The sequence below is a fragment of the Phocoena sinus genome, chromosome 2 (assembly GCF_008692025.1).
Source record: "Phocoena sinus isolate mPhoSin1 chromosome 2, mPhoSin1.pri, whole genome shotgun sequence".
Taxonomy (NCBI): domain Eukaryota; kingdom Metazoa; phylum Chordata; class Mammalia; order Artiodactyla; family Phocoenidae; genus Phocoena; species Phocoena sinus.
This window is the reverse complement of record NC_045764.1, coordinates 75,343,451-75,360,865: the sequence shown is the minus strand read 5'-3', so window position 1 is coordinate 75,360,865 and position 17,415 is coordinate 75,343,451. Positions and strand designations below refer to the sequence as shown.

The 17,415-nt window shown below is 40.2% G+C and overlaps 1 protein-coding gene across 1 annotated transcript in view; it reads left to right on the top strand.

Moving 5' to 3' along the window:
- The first annotated feature begins 1,908 nt into the window (after positions 1–1,908).
- The window catches only part of GCNT3 (glucosaminyl (N-acetyl) transferase 3, mucin type), a 34,028-nt gene continuing 18,521 nt past the window's right edge, over positions 1,909–17,415 (top strand). Inside the window, exon 1 of the mRNA XM_032622626.1 lies at positions 1,909–1,971. The gene's annotated coding sequence lies outside the window, so the exon portion shown is untranslated. The remainder of the gene's footprint in view (positions 1,972–17,415) is intronic.

The window sequence follows — 17,415 nt, the reverse complement described above, 5'->3', positions numbered from 1 at the left end:
TGTTAGCAGTTGCCTTATATATATTGAGGTGCTCCTGTGTTAGGTGCATATATATTTATAATTGTTATATTTTCTTCTTGGATTGATCCTGTGATCACTATGTAATGTCCTTCCTTGTCTCCTGTAACATTCTTTATTTTAAAGTCTATTTTATCTGATATGAGTATTGCTACTCCAGCTTTCTTTTGATTTCCATTTGCATGGAATATCTTTTTCCATCCCCTCACTTTCAGTCTGTATGTGTCCTTGAGGCTGAAGTGGGTCTCTTGTATACAGCATATATATGGGTCTTGTTTTTGTATCGATTGAGTAAGTCTGTGTCCTTTGGTTGGAGCATTTAATCCATTCATGTTTAAGGTAATTATCAATATGTATGTTCCTATGACCATTTTCTTTCTTTCTTTTTTTCTTTGTGGTACGCAGGCCTCTCCCATTGCGGAGCACAGGCTCCATATGCGCAGGCTCAGTGGCCATGGCTTAAGGGCCCAGCCGCTCCGTGGCACGTGGGATCTTCCCAGACCGGGGCACGAACTCGTGTCCCCTGCATAGGTAGGCGGACTCTCAACCACTGCGCCACCAGGGAAGCCCTGACCATTTTCTTAATTGTTTTGGGTTTGTTTTTGTAGGTTCTTTTCTTCTCTTGTCTTTCCCACTTAGAGAAGTTCCTTTAGCTTTTGTTGTAGAGCTGGTTTGGTGGTGCTGAATTCTCTTAGCCTTTGCTTGTCTGTAAAGCTTTTGATTTCTCCATCGAATCTGAATGACATCCTTGACAGGTAGAGTAATCTTGGTTGTAGGTTCTTCCCTTTTATCACTTTAAGTATATCAAGCCACTCCCTTCTGGCTTGTAGAGTTTCTGCTGAGAAATCAGCTGTTAACCTTATGGGAGTTCCCTTGTGTGTTATATGTTGTTTTTCCCCTGCTGCTTTCAGTAGTTTTTCTTTGTTTTTAATTTTTGCCAATTTGATTATTATGTGTCTTGGCATGTTTCTCCTTGAATTTATCCTGCATGGGAATTGCTGCAATTCCTGGACTTGGGTGGCTATTTCCTTTCCCACATTAGGGAAGTTTTCGACTATATTCTCTTCAAATATTTTCTCAGGTCCTTTCTCTCTCTCTTCTCCTTCTGGGACCCCTCTAATGCGAATGTCGTTGCATTTAATGTTGTCCCAGAGGTCTCTTAGGCTGTCTTCATTTCTTTTCATTGTTTTTTTCTTTATTCTATTCCACAGCAGTGAATTCCACCATTCTGTTTTCCAGGTCATTTATCTGTTCTTCTGCCTCAGTTATTCTGCTATTGATTTCTTCTAGTGTAGTTTTCATTTCAGTTATTTTATTGTTCATCTGTGTTTGTTTGTTCTTTAATTCTTCTAGGTCTTTGTTAAACATTTCTTGCATCTTTTCGATCTTTGCCTCCATTCTTTTCCAGAGGTCCTGGATCATCTTCACTATCATTATTCTGAATTATTTTTGTGGAAGGTTGCCTCTCTCCACTTCATTTAGTTGTTTTTCTGGGATTTTACCTTGTTCCCTCATCTGGTACATAGCCTTCTGCCTTTTTATCTTGTCTATCTTTCTGTGAATGTGGTTTTTGTTCCACAGGCTGCAGGATTGTAGTTCTTGCTTCTGCTGTCTGCCCTCTGGTGGATGAGGCTATCTAAGAGGCTTGTGCAAGTTTCCTGATGGGAGGGACTGTTGGTGGGTAAAGCTGACTGTTGCTCTTGGGCAGAGCTCAGTAAAACTTTAATCTGCTTGTCTGCTGGTGGGTGAGGCTCGGTTCCCTCCCTGTTGGTTGTTAGGCCTGAGGCAACCCAGCACTGGAGCCTACTGGGGCTCTTTGGTGGGGCTAGTGGCAGACTCTGGGAGGGCTCAAGCCAAGGAGTACTTCCCAGAACTTCTGCTGCCAATGTCCTTGTCCCCACAGTGAGCCAACACCACCCCCTGCCTCTGCAGGAGACTCTCCAACACTAGCAGGTAAGTCTTGTTCAGTCTCCCCTGGGGTCACTGCTCCTTCCCCTGGGTCCCAGTGCACACCCTACTTTGTGTGTGCCCTCCAAAATTGGAGTCTGGGTTTCCCCCAGTCCTGGCAAAGTCCTGCAATCAAATCCCACTAGCTTTCAAAGTCTGATTCTGTAGGAATTCCTCCTCCCATTGCTGGACCCCCAGGTTGGGAAGCCTGACGTGGGTCTCAGAACCTTCACTCCAGTGGGTGGACTTCTGTGGTATAAGTGTTCTCCAGCCTGTGAGTCACCCACCCAACAGTTATGGGATTTGATTTTACTGGGATTGCGCCCCTCCTACTGTCTTATTGTGGCTTCTCCTTTGTCTTTGGATGCGGGTTATCTTTTTCGGTGAGTTCCAGTGTCTTCCTGTTGATGATTGTCCAGCAGCTAGTTGTGATTCTGGTGTTCCTACAAGAGGGAGTGAGAGCATGTCCTTCTACTCTGCCATCTTCTCAGAGTTTTTGTCATAAATGGATGTTGAATTTTGTCAAATGCCTTTTCTGTGTCTATTGAGATGATCGTATGATTTTTATCTCTCATTTGTTAATGTGATCTATCACCCTGATTACTCTGTGAATGCTGAACAATCCTTGCATCCCTGGAATTAATCCCACTTGATCATGGTGTATGATTGTTTTATTTTATTTTAATTTATTTTTTATTTTATATTGGGGTATAGTTGATTTACCATGTTGTGTTAGTTTTGGGTATATAGCAGAGTGGGTTCATTTATACATATACATATATCCATTCTTTTTCAGATTCTTTTTCCATATAGGTTATTACAGAATATTGAGTAGAGTTCCCTGTGCTATACAGTAAGTCCTTGTTGATTATCTATTTTCTATATAGTAGTGGGTGTATGTTAATCCCAAACTCCTAATTTATCCCTCCCCCCAGCCTTTTCCCTTTGGTAACCAGAAGTTTGTTTTCGAAGTCTGTGAGTCTGATTCTGTTTCGTTTATAAGTTCATTTGTATCATCTTTTTAGATTCGAAATATAAGTGATATCATATGATATTTGTCTTTCTTTGTGTGACTTCACTTAGTATGATAATCTCTGGATCCATCCATGTTGCTGCAAATAGCATTATTTCATTCTTTTTTTTTATGACTGAGTAATATTCCATTGTATATATGTACCACATCTTCTTTATCCATTCATCTGTCGATGGACATTTAGGTTGCTTCCATGTCTTGGCTATTGTAAATAGTGCTGCAGTGAACATTGTGATGCATGTATCCTTTCGAACCATGGTGTTCTCTGGATATATGCCCAGGAATGGGATTGCTGGATAAAATGGTAGTTCTATTTTTAGTTTTTTAAGGAACGTCCATACTGTTCTCCATAGTGTCTGTACCAATTTACATTCCTACCAGCCGTGTAGGAGGGTTCCCTTTTCTCCACACCCTCTCCAGTATTTATTGTTTGTAGACTTTTTGCTGATGGTTGTTCTGACTGGTATGAGGTGATTTCTCATTGTAGCTTTGATTTGCATTTCTCTAATAATTAGCCATGTTGAACATCTTTTCATGTGCCTCTTGGCCATCTGTATGTCTTCTTTGGAGAAATGTCTATTTAGGTCTTCTGCCCATTATTTGATTAGGTTGTTTTTTTAAATATATGTATATATTTATTTCTGGCTGCATTGGGTCTTCGTTGCTGCACATGGACTTTCTCTAGTTGCGGCGAGCAGGGGCTACTCTTCGTTGCGTCGCACAGGCTCCTCATTGCGGTGGTTTCTCTTGTTGCGAAGCATGGGCTCTAGGTGTGTGGGCTTCAGTAGTTGTGCAGGCTCTAGAGCGCAGGCTTAGTAGTTGTGGCACATGGGCTTAGTTGCCCTGCGGCATGTGAGATCTTCCCGGATCAGGGATTGAACCCATGTCCCATGCATTGGCAGGCAGATTCTTAATCACTGCACCACCAGGGAAGTCCTGGTTGTTTGGTTTTTTGATATTGAGCTGCATGACCTCTTTGTATATTTTGGAGATTAATCCCTTTTCAGTCGCATGGTTTGCAAATGTTTTCTCCTATTCTGAGGGTTGTCTTTTCATTTTGTTTATGATTTCCTTTGCTGTGCAAAAGTTTTGAGTTTAATTAGGTCCCATTTATTTAGTTTTGTTTTCCTTTTCATTATTCTAGGAGGTGGATCCAAAAAGGTATTGCTGTGATTTATGTCAAAGAGTGTCCTGCCTATGTTTTCCTCTAAGAGTTTTATAGTATCTGGTCTTACATTTAGGTCTTTAATCCATTTTGAGTTTATTTTTGTGTGTGGTGTTAGAGAATGTTCTAATTTCATTATTTTACATGTAGCTGTCCAGTTTTCCCTGCACCACTTATTGAAGAGACTGTCTTTTCTCCATTGTATGTTCTTGCTTCCTTTGTCATAGATTAATTGACCTTAGGTGCGTGGGTTTAGTTCTGGGCTTTCTGTCCTGTGCCATTGATCTATACTTCTGTTTCTGTGCCAGTACCATACTGTTTTGATTACTGTACCTTTGTACAATAGTTTGAAGTCAAGTAGCCTTATTCCTTCAGCTTCGTTTTTCTTTATCAGGATTGCTTTGGCTATTCGGATTCTTTTGTGTTTCCATACAAATGTTAAGATTTTTTGTTCTAGTTCTGTGAAAAATGCCGTTGGTAATTTGATAGGTATTGCATTGAATCTGTTGATTTCTTTGGGTAGTATAGTCATTTTGATGATATTGATTCTTCCAGTCCAGGAACATGGTATATCTTTCCATGTGTTTGTATCATTTTCATACATACAAATATATATATATATAAATTTATTTTATTTTATTTTTGGCTGCATTGGGTCTTCATTGCTGTGTGCAGGCTTTCTCGAGTTGTGGAGAGTGGGGGCTACCTATCATTGCAGTGAGAGGGCTTCTCATTGCGGTGGCTTCTCTTGTTGCAGAGCATGGACTCTAGGTATGTGGCTTCAGTAGCTGTGGCGCACAGGCTCAGTAGTTGTGGCACATGGGATTCGCTGCTCCATGGCATGTGAGATCTTTGCGGTCCAGGGTTCGAACCCATGTCCCCTCCATTGGCAGGTGGATTCTTAACCACTGTGCCACCAGGGAAGCCCTTGTTTGTGTCATTTTCGAATTCTTTCATCAGCGTCTTATAGTTTTCAGAGTACAGGTCTTTTGCCTCCTTAGGTAGGTTTGTTCCTAGGTATTTTATTCTTTTTGATTTGAGGGTAAGTGGAGTTTTTCCCTTAATTTTTCTTTCTGATCTTTCGTTGTTAGTGTATAGAAATGTAAACAGAGTTCTGTGTATTAATTTTGGATCCTGCAACCTTACTGAATTCATTGATGAGCTCTAATAGTTTTCTGGTAGTATTTTTAGTACTTTTTATGTATAGTATCATGTCATCTACAAACAGGGACAGTTTTACTTTTTCTTTTCCAATTTGGATTCGTTTTATTTCTTTTTCTTCTCTCATTGCCATGGCTAGGACTCCCAAAACTATGTTGAATAAAAGTGGTGAGAGTGGACATCCTTTTCTTGTTCCTGATTTTGGAGGAAATGCTTTCAGCATTTCACCATTGAGTATGATGTAAGCTGTGGGTTTGTCACGTCTGGCCTTTGTCGAGCTAGGTTCCTTCTATGCCTACTTTCTGGAGAGTTTTTATCGTAAATCGGTGTTGAATTTTGTCAAAAGCTTTTCCTGCATCTATTGAGATGATCATGTGGTTTTTATTGTTTAATTTGTTGATGTGATGTAACACACTGATTTATTTGTGGATACTGAAAAATCCTTGCATTCCTGGGATAAATCCCACTCGATTGTGGTGTATGATCTTTTTACTTTATTGTTGGATTCTCTTTGCTAGTATTTTGTTGAGAATTTTTCCATCTATATTTGTCAGTGATGTTGGTCTGTAATTTTATTTTGTGGTATCTTTATCTGGTTGTACATTTTTCTCTTTCATCACTTTAACTATATCCTGCCACTCCCTTCCTGCCTGCAGAGTTTCTGCTGAAAAATCAACTGATAACTTTATGGGGATTCCCTTATATGTTATTTTTTTTTTCTCTTGCTGGTTTTATTTTTTGTTTGAATTTAATTTTTGTTAGTTTGATTAATATGTGTCTTGATGTGTTTCTCCTAGGGTTTATCCCGTATGGGACTCTCTGTGCTTCCTGGTCTTGGGTGGCTGTTTCCTTTCCCATGTTAGGGAAATCTTTGACTATAATCTCTTCAAATATTTTCTCAGACTCTTTCTTTTTCTCTTCTTCTTCTGGGACCCCTATAATTCGAATATTGGTGCATTTAGTGTTGTCCCAAAGGTCTCTGAAATTGTCTTCAACTTTTCATTCTTTTTTCTTTATTCTGTACCTTGGCAGTTATTTCCACCATTCTGTCTTCCAGCTCACTTGTTTGTTCTTCTGCCTCCATTATTCTGTTATTGAATCCTTCTAGTGTATTTTTCATTTCAGTTATTGTGTTGTTCATCTCTGTTTGTTCTTTAGTTCTTCTAGATCTTTGTTAAACATTTCTTGTATTTTCTCAGTCCACGCCTGCATTCTGTTTCCGAGATTCTGGATCATCTTTACTATCATTACTCTGAATTCTTCTTCAGGTAGGTTGCCTAGTTCCTCTTCATTTATTTGGTCTTGTAGGTTTTTACCTTGCTTCTCTATCTGTAACATATATTTTTGTCGTCTCATTTTTTTTTTTTTTGACGGATGGGATTGTGTTCCTGTCTTACTGGTTGTTTGGCCTGAGGCTTCCAGCACTAGAGTTTGCAGGCTGTTGGGTAGAGCTCGGTCTTGGTGCTGAGATGAGGACCTTCGGGAGAGCTCACTCCGATGAATATTCCTTCAGGTCTCAGTTTCTCTGTTAGTCCAGTGGTTCGAATTCAGAGCTTCCACCACAGGAGCTCAGGCCCAACCACTGGCTTGTGACCCAAGGTCCCAGAAGCCATGCAGGGGTGGCGCAAAAAAAAAAAAAAAAAAAAAAGGAAGGAGCAGAATGATAACAAAGAGTGAAAAATAGAATAAGATTAGAAAACTAACATGTTAGAAAAAATAAAAACATAGATGAAACAACAACTGAAAGTTAAGACAGAACCACAATAGCAAAAAAGAAGGAAAAAAAAACCCAGAAAAAGGCCTTGGCTGTGGGGAGCTGGGCTTAGGCAGGGGCGAGATTTAGACAGTGGGTGGGGTCAAAAAGGCCCTGGGGGGCGGGGCTTAGGCCCAGAGCAGACTGGAGGGACCCAGCAGTGCCTCTGGCCTCAGGCCAGAGGACCAGGTCTGGGAGCCCAGCAGGCTCCCTGGGCCCAAGTGGGTGGGGAAAATGCTACATGCATTCCCGCAATCCTCTGATCCTAGAAGGTCCCTCCCCATTCACCTCTCCTCTTCTTCCCTGCTCCCTCCCTCCTATGCCCCTAGGACCCACTTGGTCAGAGGGGGCCCTGGAAGGCTGGGGAACAGGCTTGGAAGCCCAACAGGCTTGCTGGGGACCAAGCCTGGAAACCCAACAGGCTCCTGGGGCCCGAGTGGTCAGGGGAAACTAGCCATGTCTCCCCTGATCCTCCAATCCCTGAGAGTCCCCCCCGCCACTGTCTGCCTCTCCTCCTCTTCCCCCTGCCTCTCTCCCTCCCATACCCCTAGTACCCACGTGGCCTGAGGGGGCCTTGTAGTGCAGAGGACCAAGCCTGGGAGCCCAGCAGACTCCCTGAGGCCAAGTGGGCAGGGGAAATGCTAGGTGCTTTCCCCCTGATCCTCTGTTCCTGGTTGGGCCCTCCCCATCCACCTCTCTTCTCCTCTCCTCTCCTCCCCGCCACCCCACCTTGCTCCTAAGACCAACGTAGCCAGAGGAGACCCTGAAAGGCAGAGGACCCAGCCCTGGACCCCAGCAGGCTTCCTGGGGTGCAGTTGTGCAGGGGAAACACTAACTGTGCTCCCCCCGATTCTTCGAGCCCCTGAGGGTCCTTCCAGGCATGCCCCTCCCCTCTCCCAGCCACCTCTCAGGGGTGCTCATCCCTTCCGACATCCACTTCTCCTCCCCCCTCACTCCTCCCCAGTGTCCAACCCAGTCACTCAGGGGTTCCTCCCATCTCCTTGGGCTTCAAGTTCTCCCACTAGCATCCGGTAGGTGCCTTACTTGTGGGGAGACATGACCTCCACATCCTCCCACTGCACCATCTTCTAATCTCCTTTTCAATAGAAAGGTTTTCTAAGGAAATGACTTGGAGCCTTCCACATTTATCAGATGGCTTTTCATTATTTTTTTTCCATTTTTGCACTTTTGGATCCAAATTTCATGGCCTGTTTCAGAAGAGGAGTGGAGATTGTTAGGTCAAGTTTCACTGCTGCAAGACACAGAAATAGTTTTTTACCAATTTCACCAGGTAAAGTCAAGTTTGCCCTTTCCCAAACTTGTAAGGAATTTAGAAAGGAGACATCTTCATCCAGGAAAGGAGATCTTGCTGCTTTACCGTGTTAAGTAATAATTCTGTCGTCACAACCAAGATTTCTAGCAGAAATCTGACCCAGTTCCATCTCAATTTCTTTATTCAATCTGTCCATCCCGCATGTCTCAAAATGGACATGATGATGAGAATAAGCTACAAGTTGCTCATCTGCACCAGTTCCAGTAAGAACTACCTTTGTATTACTCTGATATGATTTCTCTTCATCCTGGGTCACTAACCACCCAATTTCTGTAGAACAAGCCAGACAGCACAGCTAATGCCATCATCCAACACTGCATCCAGGGGCTGAACTAAGTGGGATATTCAAATTCTTCTGAATTTTTGCAGTTCCTTTAGAGGAGCATTAATTTCAACAGAATTCCAATTCTGGGAAAGGTTAGCAGCTTGTAGTCCTTTTAGTCCTGCTCTTCTTGTGATTTGATCTGTTACACTGAATTGTTCATCAGGACTATCATCAGAAGATTGCTGTCTTTTTCTTCCTTTAAGTCTGTTAATATTTGCCCCACATTCTTAGGTACCCATGTGTTGGGTGCATCAGTACTTACAAATGTTATATACTCTTCTTGGATTGACCTCTTTATCATTATGTAATACCCTTATTTGTCTTTGCTTTAAAGTCTGTTTTGTGTGATATAAGCATAGTTACTCCAGCTTTCTTTTGGTTTCCATTTGCATATCTTTTGAATATCTTTTCCCAGTCCATTCCCTTTTAGTCTGTGTGTGACTTCTGAAGCAAGTCTCTTGTAGGCAGCATATTGATGGGTCTTGTTTTTTATCCATTAAACCACTCTGTTTTTTCTTGATTAGATAATTTAGTCCATTTACATTTAAAGTAATTATTTTTAGGTATTTACTTATTCCATCTTGTTAATTATTTTCTTGCTGTTTTAGTTTCTCTCTGTTCCTTTCTTCTCTTGCCCTCTTCCTTTGTGTTTCTTTTTCCTTTGTGTTTTGATGACCTTCTGTAGTGATATGCTTAGATTCCTTTTTCTTTACCTTTTGATTATCTAGTATAGGTTTTTGCTTTATGATTACCATAAGGCTTACATAAAACAGCTTATATTTATAACAGTCTATTTTAGGTTGATAGCAAGTTAAGTTTGAATGCATTAAAAAACCCACATCTTTATTCCCCCCACAATGTTTTATATTTTTGATGTCACAGTTTTACATATTTTTATCTTGTTTATTCCTTAACTAATTATTGTAGCTAGTTGTTTTTAATCTTCATGCTAACTTTAAAAGTGATTAATCCCCTACCTTTACTATTTATTTGTCTTTACACTTTCAGATGTTTCCTTGTTCTTAATTAGCACCTTTGCTTTTCTGCTTAAAGAACTTCCTTTAATATTTCTTGGAAAGCCAATTTAGTGGTTATGAACATCTTTAGCTTTTGCTTGTTTGGAAAGCTCTTTATTTCTCCTTCAATTCTGAATGATAACTTTGCCAGGTAGTGTATTCTTGTTTTTTGTCTTTTCAGCACTTTAAATATATAGTGCCATTCCTTTCCGGTTGGAAAATTCCTGATAATATTCTCACAGGGAATCCTTTGTATGTAATGAGTTGTTGTTTTTTTCTTGCCACATTTAAGATTCATTCCTTGTCTTTAACTTTAGACATTTTGATTATAACGTGCCTCAGTGTGGGTTTCTTTGGGTTCCTAATATTTGGAATTTTCTGGCTTCCTGGATCTGAATGCCTGTTTCCTTCTTCAGGTTAGAGAAGTTTTCAGCCATTATTTCTTCAAGTAAGTTCTCTGCTATTTTTTTCCCCTCTGTTCCTCCTGGGAGCCCTGAAATGCAAATGTCAGTCCACTTGATGTTCTCACATAAGTCACTTAAGCTATCTTCATTTTTATTTTCATTCTTTTCTCTTTTTGCTGCTCCCATTGGATGAGTTCCAGTGCCCTGTTTTGAGTTCACTTATCCTTCTGTTTCATCTAGTCTGCTGTTGAATCCCTCTAGTGTATTTTTTGATACAGTTATTGTATTCTTCAGCTCTCTGACTTCTATTTGGTAATTTATTATATTTCCTATCTCTTTGTTGAAGTTCTCACTGTGTCATCCATTTTTCTCCCAAGTTCAGGGAGCATATTTATAACCATTAGTTTGGACCTTTAATCAGGTAAATTACTTTTCTCTGTTAAATTAAGGGTTCTTTCCCCTGAGGTTTATCTTGTTCTTTCATTTGGAACATAGTCCTCTGTTTCTTCATTTTGCTTGACTCTCTGTGTTGGTTTCTATGCAGTAGATAAAGCAGCCATCTGTCTCATTCTTAAATAAGGGGCCTCATGTAGCAGATTAAGCCTTATTATTTAACCCTGCCCTAGCTCTTGGTTGTCTCTCAAACCTTTGTGATTGTCCAAACAGCTTATTTTATTTATTTTATTTTATTTTTTGTTGCGGTACGTGGGCCTCTCACTGCCACGGCCTCTCCCGCCGCGGAGCACAGGCTCTGGACGCGCAGGCCCAGCGGCCATGGCTCACGGGCCCAGCCAGTCTGCGGCACGCGGGATCCTCCCGGACCGGGGCACGAACCCACGTCCCCTGCACCGTCAGGCGGACCCTCAATCACTGCGTCACCAGGGAAGCCCTTATTTTATTTTTTAATCGCTGCCAGTAGTTGAGGCTATGCCCAGACCTGTCATTGTCTCAAAGGGGAGGGTCTCAGTCAGCACCTAGATTCAGGATAATTAGAAGCCAGACCCTCAGGCAGCAGTTTTTAAAGTAGGCAAATAAATGGAGTCCTGTGGGACTGTAAGGGTAAGCCTCCCTGTCCACCAGAGCCTGGCAGTTTGGAGGTGTCTTGTGGGAAGCAGGTGAAAAATCAGGGCTCCAGACAAGTGTATAAGTTACTTTCTGGGAGATACCAAAATGCTGTAGTGAGGCAAAGGGAGGATGCAGAGACGGTGTCCACCGGCCTGTGTTCTCTGAGTGCACTTCCACCAGCCTCTAGTTGTGAGTCAAACCTGAAACTGCCCCTCAGGCCAAAGCTCCAGGACAAGTAAATAGGCCTCTTTCACAGAAAAACAAGGATGTGTTTCAGTCTGCTCTGTGCCATGCCCTAGGGGTGTTAACTTGTCAAGGACTGTCCCCAGAATTGTTAGTTTCCAGGGACCTAGGAATGCAAGCCTCCCTGGCCACCAGAGCCAGGGGATCCAGAATCATCCCCTGGGCAGCAGACGTAAAACCCCGGCGCCAGATGAGTATAAGAGCTGACTATGTGCTGTAGATATATTAGAATTTCCTTCCTTTTTTAGGCTGAATTATGTATATATAATAATAATATTATATATATATAATTATATTATTATATATATATAATTATATTATTATATATATAATTATATTATTATAATATATATATATACACCACGTATTGTTTTATCCATTCACCTATTGATGATTTACAATGCTTTTTAAAAACAGCTTGACTGAGGTATAATCGACATACAGTGAACTGCACATTTCAAGTCTACTCTCTCTCTCTCATACAGGCAGACCTCATTTTACTGTGCTTTGCTTTATTGTGCTCAGCAGATACTGCATTTTCTTTTTTTTTTAACGAATTGAAGGTTTGAACCTAAGTGTCCATCAACAGATGAATGGATAAAGAAGATGTAGCATATATATACAATGGAATATTACTCAGCCATAAAAAGAAACAAAATTGAGTTACTTGTAGTGAGGTCGATGGACCTAGAGTCTGTCATACAGAGTAAAGTAAGTCAGAAAGAGAAAAACAAATTACCGTATGCTAACACATATATGGAATCAAAAAAACAAGGTCATGAAGAACCTAGGGGCAAGACAGGAATAAAGACACAGACCTACTAGAGAATGGACTTGAGGATACAGGGAGGGGGGAAGGGTAAGCTGGGACAAAGTGAGAGAGTGGCATGGACATATATACACTACCAAACGTAAAATAGATAGCTAGTGGGAAGCAGCCACATAGCACAGGGAGATCAGCTTGCTGCTTTGTGACTACCTAGAGGGGTGGGATAGGGAGGGTGGGAGGGAGGGAGACGCAAGAGGGAAGAGATAAGGTGACATATGTATACGTATAACTGATTCACTTTGTTATAAAGCAGAAACTAACACACCATTGTAAAGCAATTATACTCCAATAAAGATGTTTAAATAAAAAATTGAAGGTTTGTGGCAACTCTACATCAAGTAAGTCTGTTGGCGTCATTTTTCCAACAGTATTTGCTCACTTCGTGTCTCTGTGGCACATTTTGTTAATTCTTGTGATATTTCAAAGCCTCCGCCAGCCAAAAGACAACATGCTGAAGGCTCAGATGATAGCATTTTTTAGTGATAAAGTAATAATGATGGGATGTACATTTTTTTCAGACACAATGCTATTGCACACTTATTAGACCACGGTATAGTGTAAACATAACTTTTACATGAACTGGGAAACCAAAAATTTTGCATGACTTGCTTTACTGTGATATTTGGTTTATTGTGGTAGTCTGGAACCGAACCTGCAATGTCTCCAAGGCACATCTGTAGGGATATATATATATATGTATCTCCATAAAATCATCATCTCAATAAAAAAAAGATTACTTTATGCTATAGCATTAAAACAAAAAGTCAAAGTACAAAAGAGGCATAGATTATATATTAGGGAAGCACACGTTCATTGTTGGAGGAATAATCACAATCCAATATTTTCTTACCAACATCAGCGAAGTATGTTATGAGAGATAGCAAAGAAGTTTAGCTCTAAGGTCATAAAAACTTGTATTTTATTACTGATACTAGGCCAAGCACTGTACCTGAAGTTAGGAAGAATTGACACATTCCTTGAAACAAATTTCAAAGCCATGACACGTCAACGTGATGTGCATCACAGTGAACTATGATTAAGGAGTTGATCGTTAATCGTTGGGAGCTTCCTGCTGAGTTTGAACAGAAGCTGCTCAAAATCCAGAGACAGATGATTCAGTGGAGCCAAAACCCAAACTACAAATGTAGCCAAATATAAAATGCTGACTAAACCCCAGGGCTCTTCATCCTCAAAATTACAATGTAAATGCTAAAAGTTAGAGCACAGGTTACAGGTCATTTGTGTTCAAATATGTTCAAACAGGAAGGAGCTCTTTCTGTAAGCATAAGGTAAACATTCTAAATGACCAGAAAGCGCCACAACTACTGAGCCTGCGCTCTAGAGCCCACGAGCCACAACCACTGAGCCTGTGTGCCACAACTACTGAAGCCTGCGTGCCTAGAGCCCGTGCTCCGCAACAAGAGAAGCCACCGCGATGAGAAGCCCGCACACTGCAACGAAGAGTAGCCCCCGCTTGCCGCAACTAGAGAAAGCCCGTGTGCAGCAATGAAGACCCAATGCAGCCAAAAATAAATAAAAATAAATTTATTAAAAAAATAAAAATAAGTAAGGTGTTTATAGGAAGGTTCTACTAGCAACAGCCCTAGTCATGCTTACAGAACATTTCTTTCAACAGCATGAACAAATCTGAGTGGAAAACAAGCTTGTCTAAGGGTCACACTGATTGTCAAGAAATCACAAGCAGGGAAAGAGGAGGAAAATTAATTCAAGGAATTTCTACCAAACCTTTATAGGTAATAATAATAACAATATGACCTCAAAGAGGTTGAAATGAATCAAGAAGATTATTGAGGAAGATACTTTGGTGTTGCTGTGCTAGGTGGACTTACCAAAGGCTATTTCTCTATTCAAACAATGGGGTTTTGTGGTGTTGTTCTGTTTGTTTTAATTTTTATTGGAGTATAGTTGATTTACAATGTTGTGTCAGTTTCAGGTGTACAGCAATCAAAGAATGGGTTTGGATAGGAAAAGAGAAATTGAGAGAACAACAAAACAGAAAACATAATAGAGGGTATATGTAGATTGTCTCTAAACTCTTCCAGGTTCTAAAATTCAAACCAACCTTCTATTGACCAAATTTACTTTACCATGTAAAGTAGTCCATCCAGGATGGGCATTCCAGCTAAGGCAAAGCAATCTGTTTCTATTTAATATAACAATCCTTGTCATGTAAGAGTTAGATTAATAATGTGAATTTGTACAACACTGCTGTTTCTTTGTTTCTTATCCCATTGAATAAAATGTGTTGTGTTTATTATTAGCATAACTCAAAAGAATTGTTTTCTGCTGAATTAAAATATGTTACTTGTTAAAATACCTGGCTATAGCTGAAAAGATTCTAAGTTTTTTGAACTAGTACTAGTCTAGAAACACAACAAACTCACTTTTTATTTTTCAGTTTATACTCAAATTCCAACAGTTAAATTATTTTTTAATGATATGTGGTAAGCATTACTCACCAGTGTCTCCCTACAGAAATAATGTTGTCTTGTTTTCCTGATATGAAATTCAAACATTTATGTGAAATTATGCAGACAGTTTTCATTCTTAACTATCACTGACCAAGGCACAGCCTTTTTGATTACAAAAGGAGAGCTTGCCTGAAATACTGAAATAATTTATTCATTTAGTTGGCTGTACAACTACTCAGTCTTTTCCAGTCACATTTATTGTATTTTGTACAGATTTGCTTGATTCTTGGAATATTTGCATTATTTATGAAAACAAACAGCAAAACAAAAAACAGTTCGTTGTTTTGATGTCCATAGAAGCATTTTGAATTGGATGTTAATTAACTCCTCCCCATCTTGTACCTGTTGCTTGTCCTAATATATTATTATTTTTTCTATTATTCTTTATCCTGATTCTTTATTTTATTTTATTTTTTAACATCTTTGTTGGAGTATAATTGCTTTACGATGGTGTGTTAATTTCTGCTTTATAACAAAGTGAATCAGTTATACATATACATATGTTCCCATATCTCTTCCCTCTTGCGTCTCCCTCTCTTCCATCCTCCCTATCCCACCCCTCCAGGCGGACACAAAGCACCGAGCTGATCTCCCTGTGCTACGCGGCTGCTTCCCACTAGCTATCTACCTTACGTTTGGTAGTGTATATATGTCCATGCCTCTCTCTCACTTTGTCCCAGCTTACCCTTCCCCCTCCCTGTGTCCTCAAGTCCATTCTCCACATCTGCGTCTTTATTCCTGTCTTGCCCCTAGGTTCTTCAGAACCATTTTTTTTTTCTTTAGAATCCATATATATATGTGAGCACTAATGTATTATTTACCCTTGGAATATAGAACAAGCACTCAGTATGACTGAATCTCACTGAGCATTTTGTAATTGAACTGAGAGATTTTTAAAATTCCCTGGAGTATGAGAAGTATGTTCATTAAGAGAGCTAAGTGCTCTGTGATTGTGTTATGAATTAAAATTTAAAAATTACCTTTATTTATTTTCACATCACTAAAATGTGATATGAAAATAAATAAATAAATGCCCAGAAAGCTTCGTGTCCAGCTTTATTTGTTGCGGCATTTGTTCTTCCTCAGTGGCTCATAAAACAGCGATGTATCTTTTAATCAACGGAATCTAATTTGAAGAAAGGCGGTGCTTAGGAAAAGATATGAAAGGGAGTTTCAAGCTTCCAAGTGAGACGTTTCTGGTTTTCACTTCCTTCTTGAGATGCCTTTGTGTCCTCCACCTTAGGTCTTAGGGGCAGCTTGGGTACAAGCAGCACAGGATGGGATCCCACCTGGTCTGAAGATTCACCTGGTCAACCACACCTAGACAGTCCTTTTTATGTATTATTACTAGTCCAATCTGAAACATTTCACATGCATTCAAACTACAGTTGACCCTTGGACAACACAAGGGTTAGAGGCGCTGACCCCCATGCAGTCAAAAATCCAAGTACATATAACTTTACAGTCAGCCCTCCATATCTGCAGTTCCACGTCCATGGATTCAGCCAATCACAGATTGTGGAGTACTGTAGTTTGTATTTACTGGAAAAAAAATGTCCACGTAGAAGCAGACCTGTGCAGTTCAAACCTGTGTTATTCAAAGGTCAGCCGGATAACTTCAAACTCAGCTAGTCTTCCCTGAAATGAGAGAAGTATGGTTAAATGCCCAGCCCTGCATACCTTTCAGCTGCTGTGTGAGTTCAGCCTCTCACACACCAATAAATATTTACTGCCTTCTTGTTCATTTCTGGGATTCATACATAGCACTTGAGAAAGAGAAGGTAGATATGTAAATTCATTTAACCAGTCTCCATTCTGGGCCAGCTGTGCTATAGAGTGTTTTAAGTGGCAATTGCCTGTGGGAGGGTTGGCTTGGTAAGTTCACTTCAGTGGAGAAAAGGGAAGTCAATGCAGTGTTTGGACTGAATGGATCACATTCTTTTTAATTGAAGTATAGCAGATTTATGATGTTTCCGGTGTACAGCAAAGTGATTCAGTTATATATATATACACGAACACACACATATACGTATATATACACACACATTCGTTTTCAGATTCTTTTCCATTATAGGTGAATCAATCACTTATTAATTGAATTTGTTCACCAATATAACCACATGAATTCATTTTCCATTCCATTCATTTCGTTCCAGTCTGTTCCAACAACATTTGTTTGGCACAAATACTAGCCACAATCCTAGGTCCTGGGGATACATAATGAGTGAGATGCAATCTTTATCTGCAACAAGGTGACAGGCCAAAGGAGTGAGGTAGTGGGGTGCAAGGCCAGAGATTAAATGACTCTCTATGCTGCATTGTGACAAGTGCTAAAAGAGGTTCAGGTTTTGAACTGGACAATCCAGTCTTAATTAGCTTTCTGCTTATAAAACAAAATGAAAAAAATTAAAAGAAACAAACATTAGGTCTCAGCCTAGAAGTGACCTCTTTCACGAGTCCTCTCTGACCCACATACTTGTTTCCAAAGCACATTATCCGATCATCTAACTCATGGTCTAATACCTGCTTGTATTCTCTGGAAGTCTGTTATGTCCTGAGATAAGCCCACATTTGGTCCACCAAGTACACCCTTTTATGCAGTATTGAAATGATAAATGTTCTTTGTGAAAA